Raw genomic sequence first — 10,668 nt, 5'->3', positions numbered from 1 at the left:
TTGTCTGAGTTCTTCTTGCATAGCTTCGATCCAGCTTTCATCAGATAAAGCTTCTTCTAAGCTTTTTGGTTCAATTTCAGAAATGAGAGCCACAGCACTAGATTCTTCATGCCTTTTTGATCTGGTGCGGATTCCTTCATTGATTTCGCCAATAATGAGATCTTTAGGATGACTGGATTTATGCTTCCAGTTACTGGTTGTTTTGCCTGGTTGATGATCTCTTTCTTTGTTTGAATCTTCATGTGCTTCTTGATGTTGGACTTCCAGAGACTGAGATGCTTCTTGAGTTGTAAGCATTGGAAAGTCTGGTGTAGGTTCAGACTCTTCATACTGAGTCTGGCTGGATTCATCTTGAATTGAATCTTGGAATTTAACATTCGTTGATTCCTCCACCGACTGGCTTTTCTTGTTGTAGACTCTGTAGGCTTTGCTTGATGTAGAATATCCAAGGAAGATGCCTTCATCTGATCTTTCTTCAAACTTACCAACTCGATCATTTGCATTTTTCAAAATAAAGCATTTGCAACCAAACACATGAAAGTATGAAACAATAGGCTTTTTACCTTTGAACAATTCATAGGGGGTTTTCTCTAAAATAGGTCTTAAAAAGACTCTATTTATAATATAACATGCTGTTGAAACAGCTTCAGCCCAAAATCGTGAAGAGATTTTGCTTTCAATTAAAAGTGTTTTAGCCATTTCTTGAAGAGATCTATTCTTTCTTTCCACAACTCCATTTTGCTCTGGAGTATATGGAGAGGAAAACATATGATTAAAACCAGATTTATCACAAAATTTCGTAAAATCTTGATTTTCAAATTCACTTCCATGATCTGTTCTTATGCTTGAAATTGCACATCTTTTTTCATTTTGAACCTTTTTGGCAAATTTTTCAAAATACGAAAAGGTTTCTGACTTACTTGCAAGGAAATATACCCAAGTAAAGCGGGAGTAATCATCCACAATTACTAGGCAATATTTCTTACCTCCAATGCTCTGGGTTCTGGTTGGTCCGAAGAGATCCATATGAAGCAACTGTAGTACATGATTAGTAGAGACATGGTTTATTTGCTTAAATGAATTTCTTACTTGCTTTCCCAGAATGCATGGAGTGCATGAATCAGACTTTTGGTATGGCAATTTAGGTAGACCTCGAACAAGCTTTTTTAATGAGATTTTGGCTAATTGTTTCATGTTGACATGGCCAAGCTTTCTGTGCCATAAGACTGCTTCATCTTGAATTGAGATTAGGCATTGTGCTTCATTTGGTTTTACATCAAGAAGGTAGATATTTCCATGCCTTCGACCCATGAAAGACTGAGTTGAGTCTTTGCTAATTCCAGAACATATGCCTTCTTGAAAGGAGATCTTGAAACCAGTATCACACAATTGGCTAATACTTAAAAGATTGTAGTTGAGTCCTTCCACTAGGGAGACATTGCTTATTGTGAGATTTCCAATTTTCACAGTTCCAAATCCCACAATGCTTCCTTTGCTGTTTCCTCCAAATGAAACTTTTCCACCATTCACTTGAACAAGCTTTATGAAGCAATTTGAGTCTCCTGTCATGTGTCTTGAGCATCCACTGTCAAGATACCACTTAACTTTCTTTTTGACAGAGACCTGCATTCAAAAGAGAGTCTCAAGCTTTCTTTGGTACCCAAATTTTCTTGGGTCCTTTGGCGTTAGTAGAATAAGCATTACTAGCCCATACTTTCTTAACAGGCTTCCAAACCATAGAACACTCTTTTTCAAAATGATCATGACTGTTACACTTTGAACACCTTAGAGCACTACGACCTACAGACTTTACAAAGATTTTCTTGAAATGATTTTTGTAAGCCTCTTTTGACGGTCTTTTCTTAATTCTTTCTTTTACTTTTGGAAAATCAATCAAAGGAATTGTTTCTGCTGTCATACCCAAACCAGACTTGTTAAAGTAAGGTCTTTGGACTGAAAGAACTTTTTCAAGTTTTTCAGATCCTATTGAAAATTTCTTTGAAATATTTGATAAGTCAATTTTTAAGAAATCATTTTCTTTTGAAAGTTTATCTTCATTCTCCTTAAGAGTAGAAACATTCAAGTCTAAACTTTTCACTTTTTCTTCTAAAATATTTTCCTTTTGTTTTAAAACTGAGTTTTCCTTTTTGAGTTCGGAAATCCTTTTTAGAGAAGTCTTAAGATTAAAACATAGTTCATCAATGTATTTGGAGACTTTGACAGGGATTTTATAATCACTTACCTCAAATTCACTGTCTGAGTCTGATCCAAAATCTGAGTCTGATTGTGCCATTAGACACAGGTTGGCATATTCCTCATCACTTTCTTCACACTCTGTATCGCTCCAAGTTTCAGCTTTGAGAGCTTTTCGAGACTTTTCAGCTTTTCCTCTTTTCTTCTTCAGGAGAGGACAATTTGGTCTGATGTGTCCTTTTTTTCTTACATTCGAAGCAAACTACATCTTTGTTTGGTTCCTCATTATCAACAAACTTGGTTTGCTGTTTTTGAAGGTTTTGTTTCCTTGAGTTGAACCTTCTTCCTTTTCTATTCAGCTTTCTGAACCTTCTAATCATAAGAGCAAGCTCCTCATCGTCCAAATCTTCTTCAGAGTCTGTATCATCAGAATCATCGTTAGATTTTAATGTAATGGATTTCTTACCTCTTGGATCTTCGTCTTCATTATTTCGTTCCACTTCATAAGACTGAAGAGTTCCAATCAGCTCGTCTACAGATAATGGCATAATTCTTTGCGTCTCTCTTATTGAAGTCTTTATATGATTCCAATCCTTGGAGAGTCCACGCAGTAGCTTGTTCACCTTCATAGGATCAGAAATTTTCTGTCCTTGATTCTCAAGGCCATTGACAATATCTGTAAAACGGCTAAACATGTCAGTTATAGATTCTCCTTGTTTCATTTTGAAGGCTTCATATTGACCAAGGGAGAATGTTAATTCTGGTCTCCTTCACTCGATCTGTTCCTTCATAAGTGATATGTAATCTGTCCTAGACTTCTTTTCCTGTATCACAAGAAGATATTCTGTTATATTCAGTTGGTGATAAAGCACAATATAACGAGTAAATTGCTTTTGCATCAAGTGCTTGTCTCTTGTTTATCTCTTCTTGAGACATTCCGCTAGTATCAATAGTTTCTTTCCCTCTTTCGGATGCTGATGCAGCAGTAGGAGTAATTCCTCTTTCCACCACATCCCATTCCATAGGATCCTTTGACCGTAGAAAAGCTTTCATCTTGTTTTTCCAGATGTTGTAATCCTTTCCATCAAAGTAGGGTGGTCTGGTATTACTTTGCCCTTCCACCAGCCCTGGTGCTAGCATACTAGCCATGGATCTTTTACTCTGAAGTAAAACACTTCAAATAAAGTGAGAACACGGGCTCTGATACCAATTGATAATGCTAGTACGAGTACCTAGAGGGGGGTGAATAGGTTTATAAAGTTTCTTGAAGATTGCACAATACTTTGACAGATAAATCAATCGTAAGACTGAGTAAAGGAAAGAGAGAATTAAACACGAGATCTATAGTGGTTCGGCTTGATTCAAGCCTACGTCCACTCTTCTGCACTGACAACCGATTGGCTGGATTCCACTATGAACAAAGAGATGTTACAGTGTTGATCTTCCTTGATTTCTCGATGTAGATGATCTACTACACTCGCTCAAGGTATCACCAAGTATAAACACTCTCTGTGTATACAATTTCGTTCGAACTGTATTGACTAACAATCGAGGTTCTTCAGACTCTGGAATTTTTCTATCAATCACACACTTAAAACAACTAGAATGTCTTCCATTTATACTCCTTTATGCCATCATAGCCGTTGGCACTTACCAAAGGAATTCCTCCAATCTACCCGTTGGACGGAATCAATTAAGAAGATCATCCGAGCTATTTAAGGAATCTGATGATAGCCCATCAATCCTGTTCGCCCATACAATCAGGATTTTGGTTTCCAAGAATAGAACATTCCAAGAATGTTTCGTCAACCATCGGATCTTCAATTGTCTTTAGATAGGAATCAAAAAATCCGAAGTGATTATCCAACCAAGGGATCTTTTCCAGAGGATTGGATCGAATCCTCAATCATATACTTCGGCTTCGGATATCCTTCGCTACTGGATTAGAAAGACTGTCAGTGAGAATAATCTTGAGTCTTGAGTCTTGAGATTACAAAGTCTTGAGACTATAAAGTCTTGAGACTTTAACTATCGATATCCAGACTTAGACTGATAGAAATGTTTTGTCAGCTTCAAAATATTCTGGAAAGATTTCTCCAACACGACCGAGCTGGCCGGATTCTTGCCATTCAAGAAAGGAATCGAAGGAAATCTACCGACGAGGTCGAGCGTCCATAGGATGGTGGGATCTAGGGAGGCGACACGTGTCCTCGTGGGACCCACAATTTCAGGAGCCATTTTTGAAAATTTCTCTGTACTGTAGCTTCTGGAGGGAGAGAGGGTTTTTCTGTCGCGCGTTCTTTCTTTCGCGCCTCTCTCTCTGCGAACCACCGCGCCCCCCCCCCCCCCCTCCCTCTCGTCGCCGCCGACGACCGGGAAATTACCCATGCTTTCTAGCGTTCGATCTTCACTACAGTGTCTCTCTCTCTAGCCTTCTTCGCGAACGACGTCTTGAGAAGGGGAAGACGAAGGATAGGAATCCGCCGACGACGACGGAGAAAGACAGCTGCTTTTCCTCCTCGCCGCCGACGGCCGCCGCCGCCGCTCCTATTGCCGCCGCTCCGTAGAAGCTTCGGCACCGCAAGAACCGGGACCTCAACTGCTTTCCCACACTGAATGCGGTCGCGCAGGTCGTAGATTCCGCGACTTGAGAGAGCTTCGATGGGTTCGAAGGAAATCTGCCGGAACGAGCTCCGGATTGCAGTCCGCCAGCTCAGCGATCGCTGCCTCTACTCTGCTTCCAAATGGTATCGCGTCCCGAAAATTCTAGCCCCGATTTCAAGCACTTCCGTGTTGGGTAGGACGTAGGAGACGGTAGTGTTGAAAAAAAAAAGGTGCTTTGTGGGGTTATATGTTGCTGCCTTTACTTCCGACATTGGTGGGTGCTGTACACTTTCTTGATTCTTAAATTGTTTTGGGTGATGGGTTTCTGAATTAATCGAATGAATTGCTGAAAGTGTGAGCTTTACACTCCTGTTGCGAAAATTTGAGCCTCGCATTACAATTTCTAGTGTTAGAAGCTTGGGTGGGTAAAACCCCGTCCCTGATGCTGCCCAAAGAAATGATCAAGGAGGTACAACATTATGGAGGAGAAATGGGATTCGTTCTCTGTTCATTATGTTTCACCTTAGTTCCAGCTCAGAGGAATTCATGAAGAGTATAATTATGTGCAGGGCGGCGGAACAACTAGTGGGAATCGAGCTAGACACAGTAAAGTTCACGCCTTCAAACACCCGGTTCCAGCAAGGGAGCTCCACGCTTCTTTCTTAAGTGATGTGTTTTGCTTTGAAGTGGGTGTCTGCGACTTGGGTCTCGCTTGCCATGGTCTGTTTCTTGATTTGATTCCGTTTGCACTGCCGTGCTGGAGCGTCTTGCGTGGGTCCTGTAGAATGTGCCGATAAAGCATACGGTCGTCTTTTGGGTGCCAACTGGGTAGTTTGCGAATGAGGTCTTTTTGACCATCTTCATGTTAAAATTAAGTGCACGCCGGTCACTGCGAAGGCTTGAAGTGAGTATCTGCAACTAGGGTCTCGTCGTGTTCTGTTTCTTGATTTATTTCCGTTTGTGCTGCTGTGCTGGAGCATGTGCTGAGAAAACATCGGGTCGTCTTTCAGTGCCTTGCGCCGCAACTGGGTAGTTTGCAAACGAGGTGTTTTGATCATCGAATCGAACGTTTGTGTTGCAATTAAGTGGACATGGGTCACCGTGAAGGGTTGGGCTTTTAAGCTTTTGCATGGATTGACGATGGTCTACATAAATTCAACTGTGAACTTGGGTTCTGAATAGATGTTTGTTGGGGATGCTTACTTTTTTGTTGGAATCTTAGATTTTGGAAATTGTTGATTGTCTGCAGGGTCCGGCTGCTACTGCTGAAGATGTGGAGATTGCTGTGGCTGCTGCTAGCAGAGCCCTTACTGGGAACAGAGGGAGTGACTGGGTTTCGGCATCGCGGGCTGTGCATGCCAAGTACTTGCGGGCTATTGCTGCTAAGGTGCGCGCTGCGAACGTTGCTCAAGCCCTTGTTCAAACATTTAAGACATGAAGCTACATATTCAGCTGACTACTTAAGTCCCCTGACATTTCTATATGGTATCGAAGTGGGAAATTATTACTGATAAAAAAAGAAAAAAAGAAAAAGAAAAAGAAAGTAGGAGCATATGCACGCCAATCTATCCAGGCCCCTCATTGTCTACTCATTTCCATAGAATTTCTGTGCTATAAGTTAGAGAAACATCTGAATTCTTGCATGTTGATTTGTTTTATCATTCAACTTTTATCTTCTACTAATTGCTTTGGAATGTCACATGTGACTTTCTGAAGTGCTTTGAATTCTCACGCATTTTCCATGGAAATTTCTTTTATCTTTGCCATGCAGATCACAGAGAGAAAGTCTGAACTAGCAAAACTCGAGGCAATTGACTGTGGAAAACCTCTGGACGAAGCAGCATGGGACATGGTGACATTTGTAACTTAAAAGGTCGTGCAACATTTTACTTTGTTGCCATATAATTTACTAATATGGTTGTTAATTCCATCCAGGACGATGTAGCTGGTTGCTTTGAGTATTGCGCAGAGCTTGCTGAAGGTTTGAATGCTAAGCAAAAGGCTCCTGTCTCTCTTCCTATGGAGTCATTTAAGAGCTATGTTCTCAAGGAACCAATTGGAGTCGTTGCATTAATTACTCCATGGTAATGGTGCTTTATTTTGCTGACCAGATGTGCCACCTAGAAATATCATAGTTTTTCTTTCTAACCATTAGATATCATAGATTGGATCAACATGTTATTATCAGCCTGTAGCAACTAAATGATGGCCCGTGGTTTTTGTGAGATTCTCATCTGCTCATGTTAGACTTCGCTGTTTTGGTAGCAACATGAGTTTTTGTGTCATTTAGGAGATGATGATTTTTAATTCTTGCTCTGATCATTCAACGGCCTTCCTTGATGGAGTAAGAATGATAAAGTTCTTGGTTATGACTTGATGAATCTCATGCAATGCAGGAACTACCCTCTTTTGATGGCTACTTGGAAAGTAGCTCCTGCTCTGGCTGCCGGTTGCACTGCGATACTGAGGCCTTCTGAGTTGGCATCTGTGTATGTGTTAATCTTCACTTGCATCATTAACTCAATTCACTCATTTTCCTTATTATTTTTTTAATGCACCTGAGCGCGTTCTTGAAACTTCAGGACATGCGTAAAGCTTGCTGAAGTGTGTAGGGAGGTGGGCCTTCCTCCTGGTGTCCTCAATATTCTGACTGGACTTGGCCATGAAGCTGGGGCTAATTTGGCATCTCATCCCCAAGTTGACAAGGTATGTATTCTCCCATCATCTCTCTTCATTAACAATTTGTGAAGTTTCCTCTGACACATTCTGCAAATTGGTTTTATTTTATTTTATTTTTACTTATATCACTATGTGTCTACCCCACCTCAGCTGGGTCTTGTCAACAGATTGCATTTACAGGAAGCTCAGCTACAGGGAGCAAGATTATGCCCACCGCTGCTCAACTTGTCAAGGTGCAGCTATTTTCATGTCTTTGTTGAATTCAACAAAGGAAAGTCTTCAAGTGAGAGTAACGTTTCTGGCATGTGTACATTATGACCTTGCAGTGTGTTTCACTGGAACTTGGTGGAAAAAGTCCCATTGTTTTGTTTGAGGTTGTTGATCCTGATAAAGGGTGGTGCATTCTGAAGCATATGCCCCTCAATAAGACTGATACATTGCTATTTTCCTTTAGAAATTAGTTGCGAGGGCACATTCATTCTGGGTGATTTCTATGTGAATAAGCTTTATTATGTATGCAATGTTGCTGACAATAGGCCTTACTACTTGTATTTTAAACAGCTGCTGAATGGACAATTTTTGGATGCTTTTGGACGAATGGTCAAATTTGTAGTGCTACATCCAGACTTATCGTGCATGAAAGTTCTAATTGTATGTTAGCTTTATCTCAGCACTGCAAGGTCATTTTGTACGTGTTTCTTTTATTTCCTACCTCTGGCACTTGTACTTGGTAAAACCTCTGGATTGATTTTACTTCTTTCTACCTAATCATGCATACGGTTGCATTCCTGAATTAGCATGAGATATAATGCATCGACCTGGAGATACATATGTAATGTGAATAAGAAAAGGAAAATGCAGCGAGAATCTTCTTTGTTGTTGTTTAAGGTTCAGGACTTTTAAATCAATTTATTGAGAGAAGTTATGAATTGAGTAGTCAGATCTTGTGAGCCATTCATAAGAACATGGAGGTAGAACTAATGTCGAGTGAACCCTCTGTACCAGCTTTATGGAAGGAGTCGAGAAAAGCTCTTAGTTGGGAAAACTGTGTGCTTATAATTTGCGAAGATATAACTGAGAACTTTGGGCACACAAGTCATGTTTAAATGAAATAAAATGTCAGATGTCAGATGACCATAATTGTTCACTAGGTGCGCATAATATCTTATGAAGTGATTGCTCTCTTTCAAACCATTATATTATATGTTGTGCATTATATTGAAAGGGTATATCACAATTTTTGCAGGAAAGCATTGCTGCTCAATTCATCGAGAAGCTTGTTCAATGGAGCAAAAATGTAAAAATATCCGATCCCTTAGAAGAGGGTTGCAGGCTTGGCCCAGTTGCGAGTGGGGGGCAGGTATATCTTTCATTACCTGCAGGTTCGGTACTGTATAGTTCTGTAGTCTGCTAGTTGGTGCATGCATATGACCCTTACCCATTTGTGAAGATGCGTTCTTTAGGGTTTTCGGTCATAACAAATTCCTGGATTAGTTTACCAATCATTGTAAATAGTAGTGAAGATTTAGAATACATAACTTCCACAATTATTTTTCTTTTGGGAGAAGTATAGCCCTTGTCCTGTAGCCATTGCAGCAGTTGTATCTTGGGCATAGTCTCAGCCGTTCAATCACTATAATTGGAGGCAAATGATCATTCTTGAGGTAACGTGTGGAATGAAAATTTCTCCCATAAGTGCCATATGTTTGGAAGAAATCATGGGAAATAGCTTTAGTCTGGGATTTTTAATTACCATTGGTTCTTTTCAATTTTCAATGTTTAGCATCAAATCTGCCAGGTGGATGTCGAAATGATAATTTCATTTTCTTTGCTTCAGTATGAGAAAATACTGAAGTTCATCTCCACGGCTAAGAGCGAGGGGGCTGGTGGAGATTGTCCCGAGGTACAGGGCTCTAGCTTGTCACTTTTAGTACTCTCGTGCAGAACCCTTCTGCTTCCGAAAATACTTTTCCTGACTTCTGTGTATCATCTCAAACAATTGATAGCATTTGAAGAAGGGATTCTTCCTTGAGCCAATCATCATAACTGAGGTCACTACATCAATGCAAAATTTGGAGAGAGGAAGTTTTTGGACCTGTTCTCTGCATTAAAACATTTGGCACAGAGGAAGAGGACAATGAATTAGCAAATGACATCCAGTGAGTTGATTCATTCTTTTGATAGTGTTCAGAATACAGTGGGGAATCTACTCATTTATTGTGATCGAAGTTGTTATTCCACTTTGCCTGAGTAGACTTCTTTAAATTGGGACATTATGAGAACCTCACGATTAATCGATGCTTTGCAGTTATGGACTAGGTCTGCTGTGTTATCAAATGACTTGGAAAGGTGTAAAGCGCCTCACCAAGGTGGTGGGAGAGGTGGGCGAAGAAGGAAATGGCCTTGGGGGCGTGGTTCCAGAGGTGCTTCAGGGTCTTGTCGACGAGGTCGGGCGTCCATTGGATGGTGGGATCTTGGAGGATTTGGGGCAGCGTTTGAGGGATGGAGGCGTCGAGTGGTGGCGGTGGCGGCGGGGTGGCGGTGGTTAGGAGTTGGCAGGGGAGGAAGGAGAAGAAGGAGAAGGAGGTGGAGATGGCGGTGGTCTGAATGGCCGTGCCGATTAAGGCCTGGTGGATCCCGGACTGGTTGGGCGGGACCGGACTTGGTGTCAATGGGTCACGTCACTCACATTTTCCGGGCAAAGTAATGAGTGCCAAAACTCAAGATAAAGAGATTTTTCAAAAATTACACCTAAGTATAAAAAATCGGAGAAAAATAGAGTATTTAAGTGTCAACGACGAGGGTTGCCGGCCCTCGCCTGGTCAACCCTCGTCGCATTGTCGCCTTTTACAACAATAGTGCAATAGTGGGATGACGACAACCACAAGGGCCGTAGAGGCTCTCGCTAATTTGCTACCCTCTTTTCTTAAAATTTTTAGTTTAACTAATATTTATATTAAAAATTGATTTTGGGGTAAAATGACGTCCTTTTATACATTCATTATTGAGTAGGCAACTCTGGCAAGCCAGATAATGCCATGTCGAATTTTCGACTATCCTTACCTAAATTGATAGTTAAGTATTCTATTTTTTTAAAATGCCATTTAAATGTACATTTTAAAACTCTTAATATTTAAGTGTCAATCCGTGGCACTTGTAATATACTTTGCCCCACATTTTTCTAATTAGATC

The 10,668-nt window shown here is 40.7% G+C and overlaps 1 pseudogene; it reads left to right on the top strand.

Moving 5' to 3' along the window:
- Positions 1 to 1,200: 1,200 nt before the first annotated feature.
- Positions 1,201 to 10,183, top strand: LOC139883869 (aminoaldehyde dehydrogenase 2, peroxisomal-like; annotated as a pseudogene).
- Positions 10,184 to 10,668: the final 485 nt, after the last annotated feature.

This window comes from Rutidosis leptorrhynchoides, unplaced genomic scaffold (assembly GCF_046630445.1).
Source record: "Rutidosis leptorrhynchoides isolate AG116_Rl617_1_P2 unplaced genomic scaffold, CSIRO_AGI_Rlap_v1 contig464, whole genome shotgun sequence".
In the NCBI taxonomy this organism is placed as follows: Eukaryota; Viridiplantae; Streptophyta; class Magnoliopsida; order Asterales; family Asteraceae; genus Rutidosis; species Rutidosis leptorrhynchoides.
This window is presented reverse-complemented; position numbering and strand designations above follow the sequence as displayed.